This window comes from Chelonia mydas, chromosome 8 (genome assembly GCF_015237465.2).
Source record: "Chelonia mydas isolate rCheMyd1 chromosome 8, rCheMyd1.pri.v2, whole genome shotgun sequence".
In the NCBI taxonomy this organism is placed as follows: Eukaryota; Metazoa; Chordata; order Testudines; family Cheloniidae; genus Chelonia; species Chelonia mydas.
The window spans coordinates 25356857-25383059 of NC_057854.1; the positions used below are offsets into that span (position 1 = coordinate 25356857).

The following is a 26203-nucleotide window of genomic DNA, read 5'->3' on the forward strand; positions in this document are numbered from 1 at the left end:
TGCGGGCGTGAAGGCACCGCACAGAGCCGCCTGGCCACCCATGTACCTAGAGGCCAGAGACACCTGGCGGCCACTTTCTCGGAGCTGCAGTAAGCACCACTGGGACTGCACACACCCCCCCTGCAGCCAAACCCTGGCCAAGCCCAGAGCTCCCTCCTGCACCCCAAAGACCTCATCTCTGGCCCCACCTCCAGCCAGAACCCTCATACCCCCCGCACCCCAACACTATGCCCCAGCCCAGAGCCCTCTCATGCACCTCAAACCCCTCATCCCTGGCCCGACCCCAGAGCCCACACCCCCAGCTGGAACCCTCAAACCCCCCCCCCCCCGACTGTTCCAGCCCAGTGAAAGTGAGAGAGGGTGTGGAAGAGTGAGCGACAGAGGGAGAGGGGTGGAACGAGTGGGGGCGGAGCCTCAGAGTAAGGGCAGGGCATAGGCAGGGCATCGAGAAGGGATGGGGTGGGGCAAGGGTGTTTAGTTTTGTGGGATTAGAAAGTTGGTAACCCTAAAAGAGCAAAAAACCTTGGATTTGCACCTTCTGTTCTGTTCTAATGGAAGGCAGCAGTGCAGCACTTCTGCCACCAGGTGGGGCTGTGTGTATTTATAAATGAGCTGCACTCCTCACCCTCCCAGACTCAGTCACAGGATTCAAAATGGCAGCAGTGAGCAGTGGGGAGGTTCTGCCAGGTGTTCAGTGCCTCTTCACCCAGGAGGATACTGGAGTGTTAACTGAGCCTGCAGGAACCGGCTTTTCATTCCTTTGCACTGTGCATGGCGTAGTGCAGTGCTGCAGGAACCAGGAACTCAGCAACAGGTTTTTCCCCTTTACTTCTTTATGCAGCTGGGGTCACATACAGTTGCAGTCCCTTCCTGGGTTAACCTTTCCAAGGGTTTTCTCTCCCCTTCCCCCACCCCTATGACTTCTCCTCCTCCATGGTAAATTGCTTTAGCATGGGGAAAGAGGGCTCCAAACATTGAAATAGAAGGTAGTTTAAAAACCCTATACTTACAACTAAAAGCCACGAGGGCTCTTATTAATCCTTTTCTTATCCATGACTATTCCTGATTTCCAGTGGCACCTCAGATTTAATGACCATTTGACTTTGGAGGAGTAAAGTTTAAAATCTAGACATACGCTCACTTTTGTCCTGGGTTCACTTCCATGACTCCCAGGCCACGGGAATTCCTGCAATGCTCTACTTATGTGTTTCTAAGTGCCTGTAATGCCCGCTTCATGATAAGAATGTGAATCTTTTAGTCAGTCTCAAACACTATGACCTTTTCTGTACCCGGTCAGCCACCACTCCAGGGATCCATGGGCTAGAGTCACTATTCCCCTAGCGTCTCTTTGCCATGGGGGCTGAGCTGGCACCGCAGGTGCAAAGGCATTTGGGAGTGGGCTGGGAGTAGCTTGGAGGAGTGTGGGTAGGAGGGGAATGTAGCTAGGGAGAACCTGAACCCTGTGGTTTGCTGTAAAGGTGCTAGTGTTACAGGCACACAAGTTAGACCAGCCTCAACAGCCGCTCTAGTCTGCACTGGACTCCTGCAGTCTCTGAGTCTGGAGACACATCAACCTCCCATCTCTCTCTGTCTCTGCACTGGGATGAATCTGGGCTCAAGCATTACAATACCCATACGATACACGTGCCATGCTCCAATTCACCCTTGTCGGTTGTATTAAATAGAAGGAAGGCATAAAGAATGAACAAACCGACAAGCTGTGTCTGTCCCAATTTCACTTTTACAGCAACTCACATGACATTTGCTTAAAGTTAAGTTTTCTTATAGTAAATAAGGCATTTGTTTGGTGTTTATACAGTGTCAGGTATGGTGGGGCTATGGTCTGTGATGGGGATCATAGGCACCATGAACATCCAAATAAATTATAATAATATTTATGGAAATGCCTCAGTTTTCAAAATCAAAATTTTGCTGCTTCCTATCAATTCTAGGGTGTTACTCTTTATTTGTGCCACCAGGGGCCAGTGTTGCCTCATGACAAGCTGTTCTGTTTTCTCAGCCACTCCAGAACAGATGGCACATTTGTTAGATTTCATTGAGTGTATTTTTTGTTTATGGAAGCGCAAGAGAATGCCATGTTTGCAGGTAGAACCAGACAGATAGTTAAAAATGTATATTGTATATTATTTCTTTGTGTATTTATATTGTTGGAAGTGGCAGAGTAGCCAATTTATCTTCATTTCCTGGCTTGATAGACACATGCTAACAATCTGAGTAGAACGTTCATCTCCCCTTTGATACGATGCTTATGGAATAGGTAGTGGTTAGTGGGAAATGTCACCAAGATAATATATATAAGCTTGATACCATTTAATAAGTCCTGTCATTCATATCTCAGGTTCTTGCAGCATTGAATCTGGATATGCATTATTTAGCTGTGAAGCAGAAATCCAGGAGACTTATAATAATCCATATGCCTTTTACAAAAACTATACTCTGGCGTTGGGAGCTAGCGTGGCCCAGTAGGTGGACACTGGACTGGGAGTCAGAAGACCTGGGTTCTATTCTTGGCACTGCCATATTCAGTGACCTTGGGCAAGTTACTTCATGTCTCTGTTTTGCCATCATTAAAAGGGGAAGAGTGATATTTAGCTTTCTTTTTAAAGTGTTTTGAGATCAGTGGCTGGAAAGTACTACATCAGAGATAGGGTTTATCATATATTTGAACTATTAAGACACATTACTAATCTGTCTCAATTTACTCAGCTGTAAATTGGATGTAAGCATCTACCTCATTTGGGAAGTGGCAATTTAACAGGTCACAGAATGAATCAATATACAAGCTAGGAAGAGAGCCCAGGAGTTCTACCATTCTGCCTCTTTTACATATTAGCAAAATGTTAGTGTTACATTTTAACTTGCTACTTCAGATTGCATGAAGGTTAAGAAGAAATGTACCTAATCATAAAATGCCCTTTTGACCCTGTGTCTTTGACCCTGACATATCTGCTTGCATCTGGAATCAAATCCCAGCAGTTTTGCTTGGTTCAGTAAAAGGAGAGTTTGCAGGGACCGACAGGAAATCCATTCCTTCTCGTCAGATTTATCACAAAAATGCCTAAAGCAAACAGCAAAGTAAGTTTGCTTTAGTGGAGGCAAACTCACACCTTTGCTCTTTCAAAGACCCTGTTTACAAGTAAAGCCATGGCTCACTTTGGCTTTTTTCTCAAGTTACCGATCTATAGGCGTTGCCCGAAGGCCCTTGCAAAGGAAAAGTCAGGAGATATCCTGCTGCTGTCTTGGTCTAACAGAAGCACTTGATGTTCTGAATATAGAATTGTTGTGTTTAAACAATCTCAGAGCCTGGCAAGCTGAAACTGAAATGATGGCACATGTGCACTAGTGCTAACAAACTCTGATTTATGCACACAGGATAACGCCCAACTATAGTTATCAAGTGCAATACGAATCTTGCCAGTGTAAAATGCATCCCCAATAAGTCTATTATTGGGTTATATAGTAAAAAAGACTTCAGAAAGGTTGGTTGAACTGACTCTTACTTTACCTTATCTTATTCTAAGGCTCCATATACACGTGGAATAGAGTTGCATGTGAAAACTGTTAAGCAGGGTTTAAACTGAGCTCCCAAGTAGTTCTGCAGGCTGACAATTAGGGTTGCTAACTGTATAATTGCACAAATCGAAACACCCTTGCCTCGCCCCTTTTCCGAGGCCCTGCCCCCCGCTCACTCCAGCACTCGCTCTCCCCCCCCCCACTCACTTTCACCAGCCTGGGGCAGCATGTTGGGGTGCAAGAGGGAGTGCAGGCTCTGGGAGGGAGTTTGGGTGTGGCCTACCTCAGGTGGCTCCTAAAAGCAACCAGCACATCCCTGTGGCAGCGGCTTCTAGGCTGGGGGTGGGGACCAGGGCGTCTCTGTGCATTGCTCCTGGCTGCAGGCATGGCGTTTGCAGCTCCCATTGCCCACAGTTCCTGGCCAATGGAAGCTGCGGAGTTGGCGCTCAGGGCAGGGGCAGCGTGTGGAGACCTTCTGCTCCACCCCAGGGTCCGCAGGGACGTGCCGGTTGCTTCTGGGAGCGGCGCGGAGCCAGGGTAGGTAGGGAGCCTGCCTTAGCCCTGCTGAGCCACTGGACTTTTAGCACCTAAAATCTCCAGATTTGGCTTCATTAGCCACCAAAAGATAGAGCTAGAGAACCAGGAGATTCCGGGAGACTCCTGGCGGAACCGGAAGGGTTGGCAACCCTATCAATAACCATTTAGAAGCTGTTTAACTTCCCCTCCACCCATCAAAACAACCCTACAGAGCCAAGGTTGGCCCTTATTTTTTGAAAGTTTTCCTGACACAGTTTGGTGCTGTGCTTACCTGCTGAGTAACATGTATTACAGATCATGGATAAATAGGAGCCATGCTTGGACTGCTTTTTAACACAGCACCATAGCCCTGTTCTTGATGTAGCTGAGGTGTAAGGATTTAAATTTCAAAGTGCCAGGGTCCATTGAAATGAGTATCTATTAGAAAGTATGTGAAATATCTAGAGAGCAGCAAACGGTGGACTTGCTGAGATGCAGCTAAGCTTTTCCAAAACCCAGTGATCTTGTACACTTAAAATAATCTCCCGTGCCTTTTTGTTTTTTTAAGAATAAATTTTTAGGTATGTTCTGAGACTACACATTATCTATACGCACAACTTTTCCTGCATCATTTTCTGGAGCGCTGAGACACTTCTCTTATACTTTGCAAGATTATGTGCAATTTCTGAGACTGCTGCTGGGTCCTAGACGCACAACTCATTGGCAAGTGTTTGGCTGACGCCTCAAGGAGCAACTAATACAAACTCAGATGAGCACAGCATCTATTGGTTAATTCTCTCATTCAACTTAAAGAAACTAATTCTCTCATTCAACTCATTCAAGTTCTTTCCACCTTTAAGTTACATCTAGCTCCACTCCTCACCCCCATCAACCCACATTCTAGGGTTGTTCTTGGATTATATATCTAAGGCCTGCTTCACCCATGCATTACTTCAATTGTAATTCAGTGTAATTCACACCTGTGTAATTCTGTTGAAATTAGTGAAGTTACACAGATGTAAAACTGGAGTGAAGTAGGGGTGAATGAAGCCCCTAATTTTTTTGAACATCCTAAAAAGCCTACTTAAATTCTTGAAGAACTGTGCTATCATATGAAAGCCCTTTACAAACAGAAGTAACAGACTCTTGCAAATCAGAGATTTTTTTCAATAATGATGATACATGGAGCCCAGTTTTCACAGTTAAAAGTCGCTGTTAGATGACCAAATCTTGCAGTTGGGTGCTTAATTTGACACGTAGGTGTTAAATAATAATTATTTGGTTGCCCAAATGGGCATTTAGGGCCAGTACACATATTTATTATCTAGATGCCTCAGCCAAGATCAGGGCCCTGTCGTCCTAGGTCCTCTACAACCAAATAGTAAGGAACAGTCTAAATAGACAAAGGGCAGGAGGGGAAACAGTCTCAGATATATGAAGTGACTAGCTCAAGGTTACACAGCAGGTCAGTGGTACAGCTGGGAAGAAAACTTCGGTCTCTTGAATCCCAGTACAGTGCCCAGTCCGCTTCACTTGTTAGATTTGAACGTACGCAATTGATTGAAAATTGGGACTAGCATACATTAGTTAAACAAATATATAATCTGACAGTTTTCATGGGGCACTGTTGGTGGCATCACTCCTTTTATGAAAACACATTTTAAATATAACAGATTGTTTTAAATTCAGTCAGTTTTCTTGATATTTGGGCAGATACATTCAAAATGCTCATCAAACTGTTCCCGTTCTCTAGCCACCTTCAGAAATTATTGTTACATGATTGTAAATTTAGACATGATGGCATAGCATGAACTACAGAAAAGAAAAAAGGCTCTGAAATACATGTCACTGGGATCTGCTGATAGCTGCTTTTCTCTCTGTATAGAACATCTATGAGTGGTTGTGCATCCCTATGTTGGCATGCAGGTGTTAAATTTTCAATTGTCATAGGATTTTTCCTTGGGCTGAAAAGAGCAACTAAAAATACAATGGAAGAGAAAAAAGTATCATTAGAGGGACACTGGTAAATCTAAAATTTGCTCAGTGAATCAATGCTCTGTTTTGAAAATCCACTTGATGGCAGTGGAGTCTTAGATATGTTCAGAAGTCCCATCTTTCGGGTACCAAATCCTATTATCTAGGTTAGCTCATCTGTATTCAAAAGATCAATGTTGCATTATTACAAAGATCCTTTCAAGTGTAAAAAGGATGGCACTTCATTACAGAAAGTAAAAGAAACTAATCAAACTTTCTTGGTGAAATCATTGACTTTTTTAAGTAAAGGGCAAATGTAAGAATTTGAAAGTCCGAGATGTGAGAGAGCCTCACTATTCAGGCTCTATCTTTTTCTGACTTAAATCTCATTTCTTGGGTTTTCATGTACTCTGAAGAAGAAGATGGCACGATGCAGCTCTTGATGGATTCCAATTATACAAAGTTGCCATTTGCCTCCTTGAATCTAAGGTACTGTATATCTGTGGAAAGTTGTCCACTTTGCAAGAGGTTCATTGAATAGAAAGAACAGAAGAGATAAACTGTCCGAAACAAACACCATACATGCTGTGCATAACGAATGTAAAACCATGTGACATTTGCCTTGAAACTAAAACCAGGTTGTCATCTAGGGCTATGTAAATTGTTCACAGCCAATAATTTATTTATCTTTCCTCCCTCTACTGCTGCTTGTGAATTGTCTGCAAACAATTATGAAATTCCCAGATTCATTAATAATACCTAGTTCTTAGATAGCACTTTTCTTCCCTAGATCTCAAAGTACTTTGCTAAGGAATTTTACCAAATATTTTCCCCAAGTTGCAGATGGGGAAACCGAGGCCTAGAAAGATGATGTGAAGTGTCAAAGGTCACCCAGAAAGTTAGTGACAGAGTTGGGAACAGAACCAGGTTTCTTCAGTCCCAGTCCAATACTCTAGCCACTAGGCCATACTCTTCAATGAATAAGTGCTTGCTTTGAAGATCATTTGTAAACACTTTCTTGTGTATATATCCACAGATTGTGTTGCATTGAGAGGTACATAAGTTACTGTTCTTTGTGTTTTCTTCCCTGATTAGGTGACTTATGTAGCTCACCAAGGCAGGCACAAACTGCAATTGAATATGCTACTCAAAATTCCCTTTTAGTAACTATTTGAGCTTCAGATTCATTTTCATGAATAAAACTCCAGCACCTGATTGTCCACAGAAAATGAACACAAATGAGTTTTGAACACAGCCAAATTGAAATTCACTTTTGAATTCAAATGAATATTCATGGATAGTTTTTCTGCCATAGTTTGCTCAGCTCTATCACTGACAAATTATTGGTGTGAATTTATCTCAGCCGCATGGTTTTGCACTGAAGTCGGGCAGCATACTCAGTTTAAAACCAGGTGAATCTTGGCAAGTTTTACAGAATTTTAGTTTGGGTTTGTGGGGAGTTGATTTGAACTCAAAACATCAAGAGGCTTGGGGAAGTGGGAGAAGGTGGCAACAATCCATCCATATACTTGAGTCAGAGAGGGAGTTTGCATGAATCTTGGCAAAGCAAAATCACAGAGTTTTGCACTTCCAAAAAGTAGTTCTTGTCTTCTAAAAAGCATGTTGCAATTTTGCAGAAATTTGGATGTATGAACTGAACTCCTAACAAGGGTGGGCTGACTGAATTCATCCAATTGTAATCAGCTAACAGGTTTTGGGTGTCATCACATTCACAAAGATCCATTGCCAAATTTATATCGGGACATATGCATGTGCATCCTTCTGCGCTGCTCAGGTATTTCACATGGTCTAATAGCTAGATGTTCTGCACACTCTTCTGACATTGGGACACTGGGGATGAATTTTGTGAATGCTTCAATAAAATAAAATAGTGATCTTCCAATAAGATCATACGGACTCATTGTTTTATGAAGGAGCATAGTCTTGTGTCGAGGCCATAAAACTGACTTTAAATTTCCTTATGTCCAGTCGTATTTCTCAGACTTAGCTTCTGTGAGGCAGGTAAGGTGTAATAGAATATCTACCTATCTGCTGTTACAGATGAAATTCAGCCCTGTGTAGAGGGCCAGCACAAGTAAAGCTGGTCAAAAAAGGGGAAATATTTTGTGACATTTTTTTCCAGATCTTTTTTTTTAATTGAAATTCAAATTTTTTTTGATCTGCTGTAAGTGCAAAGCCAACACTATGTTAGTTGCTCCCTCAGAATAGTCTTGAATGTGGCTTAGCAATGTGTAGGCCTCAAGCTGATCTTCATAGTGGTGAATTTCACCAGAAGTGAACTAGTGAGGTACACTGCTCTAATCACAATTTTACACTGTACAAAAATATGAGCTAATGGGCCTAAAGCAGCTGCCAGTGCAGTGCCTGGATCTAGTTAGTGCTGAATTGACTTGCTTTCGTGCTCATGTAATTCAGCTCTTCCAAAAAGAAAATTCAAGTTGTGACCCCCTGGAATTGACTGTGATGTTTGCAGTGTGCCAGTGGCATTTCTAGGAGTTAGCATCTGAAGTGGCGGGGGTGTGGTGGGAGGTGGCAAAGCAGTTACATGGGAGCACTGCCCCTAAATATTCTCTGGTGTGCCGCTGACCTTGTTAGTTCACAACAATAATGGCGATACAATCTGGTGCTTAATAGAGATGTATTTTATCAATCCCTCAATTACTGTGTAAATATTGATAATTCATAACACTTTTGAAGAGCTGCTCTTCTTGCTATGTTTTACAGCTGGAGTGACAGACCTTTCCTATGGGATGGCAGATACTACTCAAGCAGACACATCCTTTCACTGCTCCCTTATATAGTATGAGCAAAAGAGCAACTCCATACGTCTATAGTTAACATCCACATAGGCAGATTCTGAGTCTACTGCCTGCTTACATATAGGTCCAGATCCACTGCCCACTGAAGTAAATGGAAAATGTCCCGCAAAATTCACTAGATTCTGGATCAGGCCCGTACTGATGATGTCTTTAGGAAATATACAATGCAGAAAACACATTCACCCTCTAATGCAGAGAAAACATATATTAGAATATTGGGGGTAGTTTTTATTGAGCTTTTATTAAAAGAAAATATCAGTCCTAATTATTTAGTGTCACCTTTTTATTAACACAAATTGAAGTCCTGCACTGGCAGCTGGATGACATGGACAGCCCAATAGGTTTTCTCTCAGTTCTGTGTTCACTGAGTAAACTTAAAAAGAAAAGGAGTACTTGTGGCACCTTAGAGACTAACCAATTTATTTGAGCATGAGCTTTCGTGAGCTACAGCTCACTTCATCGGATGCATACTGTGGAAACTGCAGAAGACATTATATACACAGAGACCATGAAACAATACATCCTCCCACCCCACTCTTCTGCTGGTAATAGCTTATCTAAAGTGATCATCAAGTTGGGCCATTTCCAGCAAAAATCCAGGTTTTCTCACCCTCCGCCCCCCGCACACAAACTCACGCTCCTGCTGGTAATAGCCCATCCAAAGTGACCACTCTCTTCACAATGTGTATGATAATCAAGGTGGGCCATTTCCAGCACAAATCCAGGTTTTCTCACCCCCCCACCCCCATACACACACAAACTCACTCTCCTGCTGGTAATAGCTCATCCAAAGTGACCACTGTCCCTACAATGTGCATGATAATCAAGGTGGGCCATTTCCAGCACAAATCCAGGTTTTCTCACCCCCCCACCCCCATACACACACAAACTCACTCTCCTGCTGACAATAGATCATCCAAACTGACCACTCTCCCCACAATGTGCATGACAATCAAGGTGGGCCATTTCCAGCATAAATCCAAGTTTAATCAGAACGTCTAGGGGGGTGGGGGGGAGTAGGAAAAAACAAGGGGAAATAGGCTACCTTGCATAATGACTTAGCCACTCCCAGTCTCTATTTAAGCCTAAATTAATAGTATCCAATTTGCAAATGAATTCCAATTCAGCAGTTTCTCGCTGGAGTCTGGATTTGAAGTTTTTTTGTTGCAAGATAGCGACCTTCATGTCTGTGATTGTGTGACCAGAGAGATTGAAGTGTTCTCCGACTGGTTTATGAATGTTATAATTCTTGACATCTGATGTGTGTCCATTTATTCTTTTACGTGGAGACTGTCCAGTTTGACCAATGTACATGGCAGAGGGGCATTGCTGGCACATGATGGCATATATCACATTGGTGGATGTGCAGGTGAACGAGCCTCTGATAGTGTGGCTGATGTTATTAGGCCCTGTGATGGTGTCCCCTGAATAGATATGTGGGCACAGTTGGCAACGGGCTTTGTTGCAAGGATAGGTTCCTGGGTTAGTGGTTCTGTTGTGTGGTATGTGGTTGCTGGTGAGTATTTGCTTCAGGTTGGGGGGCTGTCTGTAGGCAAGGACTGGCCTGTCTCCCAAGATTTGTGAGAGTGTTGGGTCATCCTTCAGGATAGGTTGTAGATCCTTAATAATGTGTTGGAGGGGTTTTAGTTGGGGGCTGAAGGTGATGGCTAGTGGCGTTCTGTTATTTTCTTTGTTAGGCCTGTCCTGTAGTAGGTGACTTCTGGGAACTCTTTTGGCTCTATCAATCTGTTTCTTCACTTCCGCAGGTGGATATTGTAGTTGTAAGAATGCTTGATAGAGATCTTGTAGGTGTTTGTCTCTGTCTGAGGGGTTGGAGCAAATGCGGTTGTATCGCAGAGCTTGGCTGTAGACGCTGGATCGTGTGGTGTGGTCAGGGTGAAAGCTGGAGGCATGTAGGTAGGAATAGCGGTCAGTAGGTTTCCGGTATAGGGTGGTGTTTATGTGACCATTGTTTATTAGCACTGTAGTGTCCAGGAAGTGGATCTCTTGTGTGGACTGGACCAGGCTGAGGTTGATGGTGGGATGGAAATTGTTGAAATCATGGTGGAATTCCTCAAGGGCTTCTTTTCCATGGGTCCAGATGATGATGAAGTCATCAATATAGCGCAAGTAGAGTAGGGGCGTTAGGGGACGAGAGCTGAGGAAGCGTTGTTCTAAATGAGCCATAAAAATGTTGGCATACTGCGGGGCCATGCGGGTACCCATAGCAGTGCCGCTGATCTGAAGGTATACATTGTCCCCAAATGTAAAATAGTTATGGGTAAGGACAAAGTCACAAATTTCAGCCACCAGGTTAGCCGTGACATTATCGGGGATAGTGTTCTTGACGGCTTGTAGTCCATCTTTGTGTGGAATGTTGGTGTAGAGGGCTTCTACATCCATAGTGGCCAGGATGGTGTTATCAGGAAGATCACCGATGGATTGTGGCTTCCTCAGGAAGTCAGTGGTGTCTCGAAGGTAGCTGGGAGTGCTGGTAGCGTAGGGCCTGAGGAGGGAGTCTACATAGCCAGACAATCCTGCTGTCAGGGTGCCAATGCCTGAGATGATGGGGCACCCAGGATTTCCAGGTTTATGGATCTTGGGTAGTAGATAGAATATCCCAGGTCGGGGTTCCAGGAGTGTGTCTGTGCAGATTTGATCTTGTGCTTTTTCAGGGAGTTTCTTGAGCAAATGCTGTAGTTTCTTTTGGTAACTCTCAGTGAGATCATAAGGTAATGGCTTGTAGAAAGTGGTGTTGGAGAGCTGCCGAGCAGCCTCTTGTTCATATTCCGACCTATTCATGATGACAAGAGCACCTCCTTTGTCAGCCTTTTTGATTATGATGTCAGAGTTGTTTCTGAGGCTGTGGATGGCATTGTGTTCCGCACGGCTGAGGTTATGGGGCAAGTGATGCTGCTTTTCCACAATTTCAGCCCGTGCACGTCGGCGGAAGCACTCTATGTAGAAGTCCAGTCTGCTGTTTCGACCTTCAGGAGGAGTCCACCTAGAATCCTTCTTTTTGTAATGTTGGTAGGGAGGCCTCTGTGGATTAGTATGTTGTTCAGAGGCATTTTGGAAATATTCCTTGAGTCGGAGACGTCGAAAATAGGATTCTAGGTCACCACAGAACTGTATCATGTTCGTGGGGGTGGAGGGGCAGAAGGAGAGGCCCCGAGATAGGACAGCTGTTTCTGCTGGGCTGACAGTATAGTTGGATAGGTTAACAATATTGCTGGGTGGGTTGAGGGAACCATTGCTGTGGCCCCTTGTAGCATGTAGTAGTTTAGAAAGTTTAGTGTCCTTTTTCTTTTGTAGAGAAGCAAAGTGTGCGTTGTAAATAGAGCCAAAAGAGTTCCCAGAAGTCACCTACTACAGGACAGGCCTAACAAAGAAAATAACAGAACGCCACTAGCCGTCACCTTCAGCCCCCAACTAAAACCCCTCCAACGCATTATTAAGGATCTACAGCCTATCCTGAAGGATGACCCAACACTCTCACAAATCTTGGGAGACAGGCCAGTCCTTGCCTACAGACAGCCCCCCAACCTGAAGCAAATACTCACCAGCAACCACATACCACACAACAGAACCACTAACCCAGGAACCTATCCTTGCAACAAAGCCCGTTGCCAACTGTGCCCACATATCTATTCAGGGGACACCATCACAGGGCCTAATAACATCAGCCACACTATCAGAGGCTCGTTCACCTGCACATCCACCAATGTGATATATGCCATCATGTGCCAGCAATGCCCCTCTGCCATGTACATTGGTCAAACTGGACAGTCTCCACGTAAAAGAATAAATGGACACACATCAGATGTCAAGAATTATAACATTCATAAACCAGTCGGAGAACACTTCAATCTCTCTGGTCACACAATCACAGACATGAAGGTCGCTATCTTGCAACAAAAAAACTTCAAATCCAGACTCCAGCGAGAAACTGCTGAATTGGAATTCATTTGCAAATTGGATACTATTAATTTAGGCTTAAATAGAGACTGGGAGTGGCTAAGTCATTATGCAAGGTAGCCTATTTCCCCTTGTTTTTTCCAACTCCCCCCCCCCCCCCCCCCCAGACGTTCTGATTAAACTTGGATTTATGCTGGAAATGGCCCACCTTGATTGTCGTGCACATTGTGGGGAGAGTGGTCAGTTTGGATGAGCTATTACCAGCAGGAGAGTGAGTTTGTGTGTGTATGGGGGTGGGGGGGTGAGAGAACCTGGATTTGTGCTGGAAATGGCCCACCTTGATTTTCATGCACTTTGTAAGGAGAGTGGTCACTTTGGATGGGCTATTACCAGCAGGAGAGTGAGTTTGTGTGCGGGGGGCGGAGGGTGTGAAAACCTGGATTTGTGCTGGAAATGGCCCAACTTGATGATCACTTTAGATAAGCTATTACCAGCAGGAGAGTGGGATGGGAGGAGGTATTGTTTCATGGTCTCTGTGTATATAATGTCTTCTGCAGTTTCCACAGTATGCATCCGATGAAGTGAGCTGTAGCTCTCGAAAGCTCATGCTCAAATAAATTGGTTAGTCTCTAAGGTGCCACAAGTACTCCTTTTCTTTTTGTGAATACAGACTAACACGGCTGTTACTCTGAAACCTGAGTAAACTTAGATCTCCAGAGTAGGGTTATATGGATGGATGGATGTAAGGGAGTTTACAGTTTGGATTTAAGCCCCAGATCCATAGCCCCTTGAAGTCAATGGAAAGATTCCCATCGACTCCAAGGAGTCTTGCATAAGGCCTAATAAATAACAAAATATAAAGTCTTCACATGTATCTATATAAAATATTTTTTTAAATACTTTGAGCCTTCTGTGTACTAATGAGCCAGGAGATGCCCCATCAGGATGTCACTTTATCATGTTCTGCTGTCACTATTTAGTTATCAGCTGCTAATGCTTTTCCGTATTTTTTAGTGCACTGGAGTTCCTTCTCTATTATTAAATCTTGTTCATAGGAACGAAAATGATTCAGAGTATTAAACACAGCTGTTATCTCACCCTGTCTAAAGTTCTTGTAATAGGAATATATTCCACTTCTCTAGCACTGAAGGATACTTACTTACTTTCTCTGGTATCAGAAACAGGCACTTTTGATCCACTTCACTCAATTTGTGTTCATTCAGAGGGATTTCGTCTACAGAATAATCTCTCTTCACTAGTTATTTAGTGACTATGTAAAACTAGTTATAAGTATCATGAGTGAGATGAATTAAACTTCTGTTGTCCTGAGGGCACACGGTCAAGTTGAAATTAATCAGCTGATTTCAAATCCTGGGAAAGAGGCATTTTCCATTTGGCTTCATGATCTCTGCATGTAAATTGCTGTTTATAGGATCACCTGTAAAACTAATTCAGCCTTCACTGATTTGAAATACAAAGTAACATATCTTTTCTAATTGTGGAAATAGGGACTCTGTTTAACATTCCACATGCTGGACCTAATATTTAGAACAGCAGAATATTGCCCAGACCTTCTAAAGTGCATGTTCAACAATAATGTGTGCACCCAGGCCCCAGTCCTGCAAACACTTACACATAAGCAACTTTACTCACATGAGTAGTGCCATTTATTGGAGCCATGATTTTCACATTCATTTGTGGACACCTACAGTATCTTTCCCTATGGGCAGGTTATTCTATAACTACCCCACTGTCGTTTTTTTTTGCATCTTCCTATGAAACGTGTGGTACTAGCCACCATCAGAGATCGGATACTGGATTAGATGTACCACTCATCTGATCTCATGTGCCAATTCCTATAATGTTCATATGTTTCTCATATAGTGTGTGTGATCAAACTTATTGTGCAACATACACAAATATTTCCAGTATTGTAAAACTGGATACCTTTTATATTACAAATAGGGCTCCGTGTCTGTCATGGAGGTTGCAGAAGTCACGGATTCCATGACTTTCCGTGTCCTCTAGCCAGTGTGACTGACCCCAGGGCTGCCCAAGCAGTTGGCTCAGTGCTGCTGGAGTGGCCCAGGGCCAGCTGCATGGGCTGCTGCTCAGGCAGCTCCAGGCATATGGTCCTCGGCACCGCCCAAGCAGTGACTGAAGCCACTGGCCCCAAGGACTGCCCAACCAGCAGTCCCTGGGGTGGCCAGAGCAGCTGCTGCTCCAGAGGCCACAGCAGCTAGTGCCGCTGGCCCCCCCACAGCAGTGGCCCCTACAGCTGTGGGGCATGACCCACGTCACCTGCGGCCCCCCGCAACAGCAGCCGCCCCAAGATTTAGTCACAGGTATTTTTAGTATAAGTCATGGACAGGTCACAGACCATGAATTTTTGTTTATTGCCTGTGGCCTGTCCATGACTTATACTAAAAATACCTGTGACTAAATTGTAGCCTTAATTATAAGCAATATCTGATTGAAAGAAGATATTTTGTAATAACTAAACTTGTATTTAGTATATGTAGAATAATCAGTGGGCAGATTTGAAACAATTGAAATACTATAAGACTTGATTTGTACCTTTGACAGATGATGTATCTACAGTATGTATAACACAGTATTTGGCAAATGTGTTGGATATGTGTGGGTTTTTTTTTTTTTGAGTATTTACGTTTTATTTAGTTTTCTCAGTTTATGTAACAATTCCATTACAAGTATCCTTGGCATTTCTACCCTAGAACAAAATGTGCTCAGGAAAATAAATAGTAGTGTCCTGAATTTTGCCATGGTTTCTGTTTGCCATTTCTGTCACTGATATATTGCAGCTTAAGAGGATGCAGGACTGAAATCCTCTGCCATTTTATTGTGACTTTTGGAGGCAAAAGTGGAGTGTACTAAGCTATTAAGCTAGATTGCAAGTTCCTTTATAGGGTTATTTCTGTACATGTTAAAATTTTATTTGCTCAAGCAGTGTTTGGACTGATTCATCCTTTTCAGGTGTTGATTTCAAGGGAACAACTATCTGGTGTAAGAGAAGGATACAAGCAAATAGGGAGCTTTGCCAAAAGTTTGATTTTTATGTTCGTGTTCTCAATTTTTTTATATAAAAGAACAGAAAAAAGGAACTGAAGGAAAGCAAATCTCAGAGCATAAATACATGGCGTTATTGGTATCCTTCCTTGGCAATATACAAACAAATTTGTGTGTGTTGTGGTAAAATCTTCTTTCTATATATGTAGCCCTTGCTTTTTATCTCTCTGACAGGCCTGTCTGAATTATATAAATAACAAGCTAGAAGATCCAGTTACAGCCTGATTAAAAATTGTGCAGATTGGACCGAACTGTGACCCAATAATAACTAAGCTATATCCTTTGTCTTTTTAGGGTTTTTACCCGGTTATAAGGATACAGACAAATCCCATTTTTGCTTCAACTTTTAACTATGCTGTCACTGGATATGGGGACAATCCTTCTGTCACCTAGTTATACCTATATATATATATATATATAGAGAGAGAGAGAGAGAGAGAGAGAGGGGGGGAGAATGAATATCGTTCCCTGTGCCAATTGTGACGCCCTTATTCTATTGTCTGAGTGCCTGTCTGGTCCTCTCTGCCATGTGACTTAGAGCAACCTACAGGCAGCTCTAACTTACATTTCTGGTATATACTAGCTGAAGATTTCATTGGGCAACCTGACACACACAGTATCCCAGGATACTTCTCTGTCAGTGGGGTACAAACCTTCAGGACCCTGTGCCCAACACCCATTTGTGCTGTCTCCTAAAAAGCAGCTTGAAACTTTTGAATTTACCCCCTCTGCATTCCAGCTTTTTTATGCATGGAGTCCTTATCCTTTTAACCAGGCCTTCATTTTGTATAGCCACGCTCACCTTTCCAGGAGGATGTTAGCTTTTGGTGCATCAGGCAAGTGTCAGAGAGCGTGCTGAGATAATGGCAAAAACAGCATGGCTGAGCTCCTTATTAACTGTACTTTGTGCTTGTGTGAATAAAAGGTCATCTGTCCACTGGTCATCTGTTCACCACTCATCAGAGAGGGAGTTTGGAAAATGGTGCTGAAATGTTTGGGGTCTGGCCAAAAATTAATCAAGGAGCTTTGTCTGATGAAGAGTTAATTTTTCTCATTGAGCTTTTGACTCTTGTGGCCTTGACTACCTCTGGGTTTTCTGTTTTGTAAGGATTAACATACAATGCAACCACATATGCTATTAAGCCTGTCTCCCTATCACTTTATCTCATTAACTGCTTGATCATTGTGAATAAAAATAATCTTCCATTAACTCAACTTCAAAAGAGTCAGATTTTAGATCAAACAGTTCTTCAACAGCTCTTTAAAATTCTCTTTAAATCCGAGAGGTTAACTTCAAAGAATATCTTATTGGTGTTCGGAGCCCAGTTGACAGGTAAACAGTAATTTGTGACCACAGATATGCAGCTAATAAAGTGCTTTTTAACCAAGGGGAGTCTTTCTCCTCCCCCCCTTTATGGATTTAATGCTAGTGTAGGGGTTCTGGACTGACAGCAGTGGAAAAGGATATGCTAATTAGCCACAGAACAGTCAGCAGCAATCCAGACTCACGACCACACAGACCTACCAATGTGCTTCAAACAACTTTTGGAAGAGGTGGGAGGGAGTAGTTTGTCTCCATTTTCATTCAATCTTTGGTTACTCTTCTGAGATCGACAATTGTGATGGAGACTCCTGTCCATTAGGAACTGGATTAAGGTGACAAAGCCTTTCACACTGAGCAAATAACCACTAAGTGGTAACCCCGTCCTCCCTAGTTTTGTAGAAGTGGCAAAAAGATATCTCTGTTCTGCTAATTCAGTGTAATTTCTAGTAATTGAAATATAATGCCCAAAGGTTGGCATTTTGTGTGGGGTCCAATCTTCTAGGCAGCATCTGAGCACACCTACAGGATTGGGTCCCGCAGGCAAGCTAGATGAGGGGATGCCTCATTTGAGGATCTTGCTGGAGCTTAGGCGTGAGGTAGGTGCAGGACTGAGGCAGTTGTGCACATTCCTAGTGGCAGATTTTTAGGAGCCTAAGAGACTTTATTGGTGGAAATTTAGGCACCTAGGGAATTTAGATGCCTGCGGGGTTAGGCGGCAGCTGAGTGGGGGGTTTGAGGATCTAAATTTTGGATTTAGACACCTAAATCCCTTTGTGGATCTAGTCCCAAGTTTTCCCACCTCTTATCTATTAAATGACATTTCTGATAATGCTGCCTCAGGGTGAGTGTATCTCCAAAAAGGACATTTCAGTGCTAGCAAATAACATAATAGAAACATCATATCTTGGATGTACTACAGCTCTTCATGTACAAGTGTTGCAAGACAAGTGGGAATAATATGTAGTGCAGCAAGCCTCTTTGGTAGTGCTACCAAAGAGTGGTGGTTGTTCCATGGGTAACAAAAAGGAGGCAGAGCATTATACCCTGCAGCCAGGCCATTTTGTGTTATGACCCCATCAGCTGTTACAAGGCAAACAGGATCAGGCTGAATTAGTATTATCATCATATATGGTAGTACCTAGTCTGACCAAAATTGGAACCCCATTGTGCTAGGCACTGTGAAATCATACATAAGACTTGGTGCTTATCCCAAAATGCTCATCAGCTAACTAGATGAGACAGACAAAGGGTGGAGTGAAAATGGGTGTGGTGACTTGCCCACAATCACACAGGAGGTCATTGGTAGATCCAGGAATAGAATCCAGGCCTACTGATTCCTGTCCAGTAGATCCCACTGCTTCTTAGCACTTGTGTGAACAGTATCCAAGGAACATGGTGTTTATGGCTCGATGAGTTTTCTCTTCCATCTGAATTAAGCCAATACCTCAGCACAATGTTAGGGATTTTGAATGTTCTTTCAGTGAGGTGAAAAGCTGATATTATGAGTATGGAGGTCTCTATTGCATAGTTTCATAAGAGGAAGAAAGTTAATGCAGGTGAAGCGGCCAAATTTGAACTTGGGCAATTATATTCTGTTGTCTAAACCCTTAAAGGTTCCACAATATCTGGATCATCCTAGGGCTACCTTTTGATCACTTTGCTCCTGGGGTCATTCATAAAATGGAGACTCATAAGAAGTTTGATCATGCAGCATATTCTGGAATGGTGCAGAGCATCAAAATAGATAGAAAACTTTTTAGTAAGGGGGCAATAACAATGACCAGGAGCCTGGAAAGCGTGAGATATTGAAATATGAGCTTTGGCTAAATAATGATCAAGGGCCAGTTTCTTTCAACGTTAACTGATGTTGAGTAGTATCTTACTCTTTAAATGGTTCCATTCATTCAAAAGGGACCACTCAACATTAGTAAGGGTAAGAGAACGGAACTAGCTGCAGCTATCTGAAGGGCTAGATTATGATACATGCCTTAGCAGCAGAGTAAGAATCCTGCATACACACTTGAGTGGTGTACCGGGACATCAGGTCTGGTCTGGATGTGATTGTTTGGCTGTAGTTGTAAGTTTGTATCATGCTAATGCCTAGAAGCCCCAATCCAGGATCAGTACCCCACTGTGTACACGTAACAAAAAGTTCCCAACATAAAGAGGTTACAGCCTAAGTAATTGGCTTGCCCACTAGTTCTCTGCCTCTCCTCCTATAGCAGATGGACAGAGAGGTTTGGGGTTCTCCACCCCCACAGTATGCCAGCCAGAAGAGCTGCACTGGCTTGAGGGTGACCTAATTTCCTACTGATATAGGCCAGCAGCAAATTACTATCACCCTTCCGTCTCAGAGAGGGGTCTCTGAGGAACAGTGCCTTCCATTGCCTACTCCTGGGATAGGGCCCCTTGCTCAGGGTTGTTCCTAAAGGCTCAGTCTTAGCCCAAAGGATGTAAGTACCATCATGGAAGAGGAATTGTTTAGGTGCCACATGGGGGTATAATTAGGAATAATGGGATGACACTAGCAGCAGAAACTTACTTAAATTGGGGCAAGAACCATCTGTGTGTTCTGTGTTTGTACTGTGCCTAGCAGTGGGGTCATGGTCCAAGACTGGGACTCCCAGACACCGCAAAAATACAAATAATAATAATAGACTGATTATCAAGAGGAAATTCCTGTCTCTTAGGAAGTTGCTAGGTTGTGGGATAGTCTCCCAAGGGAGGATATGAAAAACCCTTTGGTTAGGACTTCTAAAATTATTCTGGGTCAAACACTTGAAAATGTCATGGTGGGAACAACCCTGACTTGACAAGGAGATAGAAACAGAGGAGATGCATTAGGATATTTTTTCTGGATTCTGTGACTTTGGGATCCCAGTAGTAAATAGGTCACTTAGCCCTGGTCTACACAGGCCGGGGGCGGGGGTAATCGAACTAAGTTATGCAACTTCAGCTTCGTGAACAACGTAGCTGAAGTCGACATACTTAGATCGACTTACTGTGGTGTCTTCACGTGGTGAGTTGACTGCTGCTGCTCCCTTTTCGACTCTGCCTGCGCCTCTCGCGGCTCTGGAGTACAGGAGTCGACGGGAGAGCGCTCGGGGGTCGATTTATTGCGCCTAGACTAGACACAATAAATCGATCCCCGCTGGATCGATCGCTGCCTGCCGATCCAGCGGGTATTGAAGACTTACCCTTACTTTCTTCTTGAAGACTTGGGGTGGAGTGGGTGTTATTTTTAATTAGCAGTAATTATTAACGGCATCCTTTTACTGCTGTGATCTGTGAAGTTTCTACAAATATTTCTCCTCATGCCTCAGAAGTTTCTGCAACTCGCTATGGGATTTTAATTCTTTGGGCTTTGATGTCTTTGCATAACAGCTCAATCTCATGTATCAGTGAAGGGGAGAAAAAATTCTTCCATGATCACTGCAAGTGCAAATGGGATTGTAAAGTGAGATATGGTGTAACATCAGCTTATCAGAATCATAATGATGCCATTGCTGGAACAGAGTGAACAGAGAAGAGATTTAATCAGAAAAAAGTTCTGTCCAAGAAAACCTTAAGCAGTTTTACCCACAAGAATACCCTTGAGCTAAGGATGATCGGAAAACATTTGGAAATCTTTCTTCTTGTTAGTCCTTCAGCTTCTAACATTTTAGCGGATAGACTAAGTAAAAGTAACCCTTTCTATTCCTCAGAACATTCTCAATATTAATTATTTGTATTGCGGTAGGGCTTAATGGACCCAATCAAGGATGAGGGACCGTGTGTGCCAGGCTCTGTACACAAATGGAACAAAAAGATGGTCCCTGCCTAAAAAATCTGACAATTTAATGCCTTATTTATACACAAGCTGACACCAGTTTTAAAAGGGTTTATGTAGCTCCTGTGTAGACACACTTGGGTTTAAGAGTGTTTAGATTAGGGTTGCCCACTTTGTAATATTTAACAGCTGGACACTCCAGCAGGAGTCCTGGGACCTCCCCTTCTCCGCCCCGTCCTACCCCTTCCCCCCAAGACCCTGCTCCTACCCCTTCTCCCTGAGGCCCTGACCTCCATTCGCTCCTCTTTCCCCCTCCCTCTGTCACTCACTTTTCCCCTTTCCTCCCCTCCCTGCATGGGTTGGGAGAGACTCGCCTGCTTTGCTGGGGCTGGAAGCTGCAGCTGCCCAATGCAGGTATTAGGGGCTGTTGCGGGTGTTGGCTTGGTGCCTCCCACGCCTGCAGTAACTGGACTTTAGGTGTCCGGTCAGTAGAGCTGACTGGACACTGTCAGGTCCCCTTTTCGACCGGACACCTAGCCACCCTAGTTTAGGTGTAGATGAAACTGGTTAATAAATTTAATCAAAAGCTTTAAAACTGAACTAAGCGTGTCTGCATGGGTTTAAATCCACACCTTTAGTGAAACTGGTATAACTCTCTGTATAGGCAAGTCCTAAGTGTGAGACAACAAGGGGATGAACCTCCCCATTTTGGTCTCTTCATGAGTATCGTACAGACCAGTTGAGTACAGGCATTCTCCATTTTCGCCAGAAGTGCTCTCCACTGTTAGACATTTCAGTCATCCACTCAAAGAGTGGTTGCAATTTCATGTGACATTGGGGACCAGTCATATACCATGCATAACGAAGAGCAAATAGTCAAAGGCACAGTTGAAGTAACTCAAAGAATCCAAAGCCAGAAATGTGTTCCCACCAAGCGTTTGAATGTATGAGCATTTTTTGTTGTTAGTATGGCTGTAAGAAAGTGGTGATTTTTGTGTGTGTGTGTGTGGGAGGTTCAAAAGTTATGTTAAAGTTGCAGTTTTAGTGCAAGGCATGCAGCCTGCCTTCCAAAGAAGGGCAGCAGTAACAAAAGAGACCCACTTGGCTCTTGAAGGCAAGCTTAACAGAGCGGCAGCTGGGCCAAATTGTAATGCGACCTTGTGCACTAGGTTGCAACACCATTTTCTGACAGGATCACAACACTGCTGACTCAAATTTGGCCTGCAGCTCCTTTGGCGTGATGTAGGGGTGGTTGGGCCAGATTTGAGTAAGTGGCGTTATGACCTGGTGCATGGTTGCAATGCTACTCAAATGTGTGGCTACTATAAAAAGTTGTGGTGTGTATAAAAAGTGGTGGTTTCCACAATAAAATTGAGACCCATAATTTTCTTACATCCTTATCAGTAACTGTTGTGACAAAGTCAGGCTGGACGGTTGTGACAAACTCAGGCTGCAGGAGGGTCTGGGAAAACAGGTATGTTAGCCCTAGAATGCTAAAGGCCCTTTTTCCTACAAGCTGGGAAGGGGTTACTTCAGGTCAATTAGGGACACCTGAGTCCAATTAAGGGCAGCTTGAAACCTGTTAAATCTCTCACTGTTGCAAGGTTGATGGCAGCAGGGAGATAGGCTTCTCCAGTGTGAGAGACTGCAGTCCTCCCTATAGGGGAGACACCCCAAACCCAGTGCCTGTTTAGGGGAAGGACTGACACCCCGGGGTGAGCAACAGGACAACATCTGCCCCAGTGAGGGGAGCCAGGGAAAGATATTCCCTTTTGTTTTGGTGTGTTATAGCAGGGATTGGCAACCTGTGGCATGCGGCCTGCCAGGGTAAGCCCCTGAGGGATGTGCTGGCCACTGCTTCCCGCGGCTCCCATTGGCCTGGAGCGGCAAACCGCGGCCAGTAGGAGCCCTGATCGGCCGAACCTGCAGACACGGCAGGTAAACGAACTGGTCCGGCCCACCAGGGGGCTTTCCCTGGTGGGCCGCGGGCCAGAGGTTGCCAATCCCTGCGTTATAGACTTGTTTCCCTTTGTTTGGCAGAGTAGCACTCCTCAGGCGAGCCCCGAGGCCTACTGGGAAGGCTCTGAGAAACAAACCCCGAAGAGGGAAGACAGACACTCCAGACTGGGGGGGCTGATTTTCCCCAGGCTGATTTTCCTGCCAGAGGAGGAAGTGCTAAGTCCAGTGAGGCAGAAGGGGTGCCTTGCCACACTGCTCAAAGTCTGTGTGTGCAATATTTTCTAAATGATAAAGGGGCTAAAGGTAGGATTTTTGAAAGTGCTAAGTTACTGAGGAGCACAAGTCCCATTGAAAGTTAATGGAATTTGTGCTCCTAAATTACTTAGATATTTTGAAATTTCCCCCTAAATTCCTCTGATAAGTGATTTGCTATGAATGTCTCTAAATGTAACGATGCAGTAAAATATTCAGACAAAAAGGAAGCAAAGGGAATGATTAACATAAGGGAAGACATTTAAAATCAAATAATGGAAAATGGGTACAAACACATCATGAACTTATTAAAATGTAACATGACACTTCAAAAGGCAAAAGGAGCAAAATGTGAATTATGAAGTGTCGCTGATAACTTCAGCTCACAGCAAGAGCTTCTTCTCCAGCATCAGAAAACCTTAACATAAAATGAATTTCAGGAGCTGAATCAATTCACCTTGTTTTATGCTTTACAGGGGGGATTACTCGACTGATGATGCTGACAGAGTGGCACATTGGCATGTGAAGAAGGAAGAACCAGGAAAGGGCATTGGAATAACAGCTTGATTCAGCTCAGGGTACAACTCAGACCTGAAAGGTAACATTTGATTATTTATGTAAATTAAAGAATGAAATCATATGTGGAGGAGAGATACAGGAGGCCAAATTCAGCCTGGATACTGAGAGTGCAACTCCATTGACCTGAATTTGGCCCAAGAAGTTTATGATGGTAAAACACTGCTCTGAGTCATGTTCACTGATTGGTAATTGATAAGTAGAGTCCTCTGGACCAGTGTACTGAGATGACAATTGACTGTGGACCAGAATTAAGGAGCCTGCCCTTCACTTTCTGCTATAGTGTTTTGCCTGTGTTAGTCCATACTCCTGGTGCCTTTGTCTTAAGCACAATATTCCACAGCTATTTTCCCTTTTCCTCCTTTTAATTTGTTCAGCTCCTCCCTGCCCATCTGTGTGTTCATCTTCTCTCTCTCCCTGAGAATGGGAGGTGCTTCTCTTTCCTCTCCTGGGAGAAATAGGCCTGTTAACTCTCAAAATGGTGAACCCGATGTAGCAGAGGAGGAAGGAACCACTTCATAGCCAGTGTTGTGTTTCTCTCCCTCTGTGTGCTGAGGGGAAAGTCTTTCTGATGGGAGATCTTCAGAGATCCTGGCTGAAGACAGGTCTTCCTAATTTGGTCAGCAGTGATTCATTGGACTGCACAGATGGCTGCTCAGGTGACCCTCCCCCTTTCCACTTTTCTCACGGCAATACACAAGAGGCTCTAGGGACAGAAGCCTGAGCTAAGTAGCCTATTCAGCAGCCTATTCTCCTCTTTCTCAGATTCACCCAATCCTCAAGGCTGCAGTAGAGGTAGCAGCAATGCAGTGTTCCATTGCTAGAAAGACCCCAACAGCAATAACCTCTGGCTCCTGGCCATATGTCCCTCCTGAAGTGTTGAAGTAGGTGATTCAAGTGGGTTTTATTCTCCATTTCCTCCCCTTTCCCCCCAGCATAAACTGTAACAATTTCTGGGCCAGAGTCTCAAATCACTTACTTCAGTGCAAATCCAGAGGTTTCCCACTACATCCCAGGAAGGTCTAGGTCGGGGCGGGGAAGCCTACCTACTTCTTTCAAAAAGGCTTTGGCCTGACGAAAGTGCCTGGAGTTGTGCCAGAGCACTTGGATACTTCTCATGGCACATCACAGGTGGAGAAGAAACTCCAAAAGGCTAGTGAACATAGCAAGAGCCCAGGTGCATTTATGTCTAAGGAGCCAACTCCTTCACCTGTGAAGAAGGGGAACTTTGAGCTTGTTGAGGTTGGATTCTAGTAGAGACTATTCCCACTGGAGTATATTGAAGGAATGAACAAGAGGGCTATTATGCTCCTAGACACTCAACAAGCAGAAGGAGAGAATGTACATGTAGCATTTAAGTGCTTCCCTACCAGTAAGGAAAAGGAACCCCGTGTACCACTGAGCTCAGCTGTTCTGGAAGTGATAAAATCAAGAGGCGAAAGCAGCTAAAATCAGATGCCTAAGTGGGCAAATGAGTTTTGGAGGAAAACAAAATTACTCACTTATGTCCCTAATTTCAGTGCAGTAGTTGCTGCAGACATAAGATTCAGTAACCACCATAGAAGCAGTGGTGCAACAATAGAAAAATTGTCTGTGTGTTGTGGGCAGAGGGCTGCTGCGTTAATTCTGAAGCCACACTGAGATGGACAACAGGGGACAATGAAAACCTGGGTGCAAGGAGTGGGGATACAGCCCTTAATATCTCCTTGATGGTTGCACCTAATCACAGATCAAGAAAAAGAGAGGTTACTAAGCACTCAGCATATAGCAGGGATCAGCAACCTTTGGCCTGCGGCCTGCCAAGGTAAGCCCCATGGTGGGCCGGGCCAGTTTGTTTACCTGCCGCGTCTGCTGGTTTGGCTGATCGCAGCTCCCACTGACCGTGGTTTGCCACTTGAGGCCAATGGGGGCTGCGGGAAGTGGTGCGGGCTGAGGGATATGCTGACTGCCGCTTCCCGCAGCCCCCATTGGCCTGGAGCGGCAAACCGCAGCCAGTGGGAGCTGCGATTGGCCGAACATGTGGACGTGGCAGGTAAACAAACCAGCCCGGCCCACCAAGGGGCTTACCTGCCGTGCCGTGTGCCAAAGGTTGCCGATCCCTGGCATATAGTAACATTTAGTCACTGCTGGTGGGATCTTGGTTCATAGTTCATAGACTCAGCAGTGTCTGCAGAGGTCCTAACTGGTGCCCAGAGCCATTCAGCTCTCCCAACTAGCTTTTAATTTTTCCAAGGTTCTTTGTTATATTTCTTTATAGTCGTGTGTGTCTATTGTTGTATGGGAGCATATTAGAATCTACACTTTGCTATAAAAACATCCCAGTCACCCCCATGATCTCAAATTTAGAAGTGACTCTAAAGATAAGTACCTGTAATAAAAGACAGAAAATCAACATGGCTGCTGATAGAGCTTTGGGAATTGAAAACATTTTTGAAAATAAAATTGCTCTAATCC

The 26203-nt window shown here is 44.0% G+C and overlaps 1 long non-coding RNA gene across 1 annotated transcript; it reads left to right on the plus strand.

The window, feature by feature from the left end:
- The first annotated feature begins 632 nt into the window (after window positions 1-632).
- Window positions 633-26203, plus strand: LOC122461529. Its single transcript, XR_006283471.1, has 3 exons — window positions 633-814; window positions 6441-6513; window positions 23650-26203. It is a non-coding gene; the product is annotated as an uncharacterized LOC122461529 (long non-coding RNA).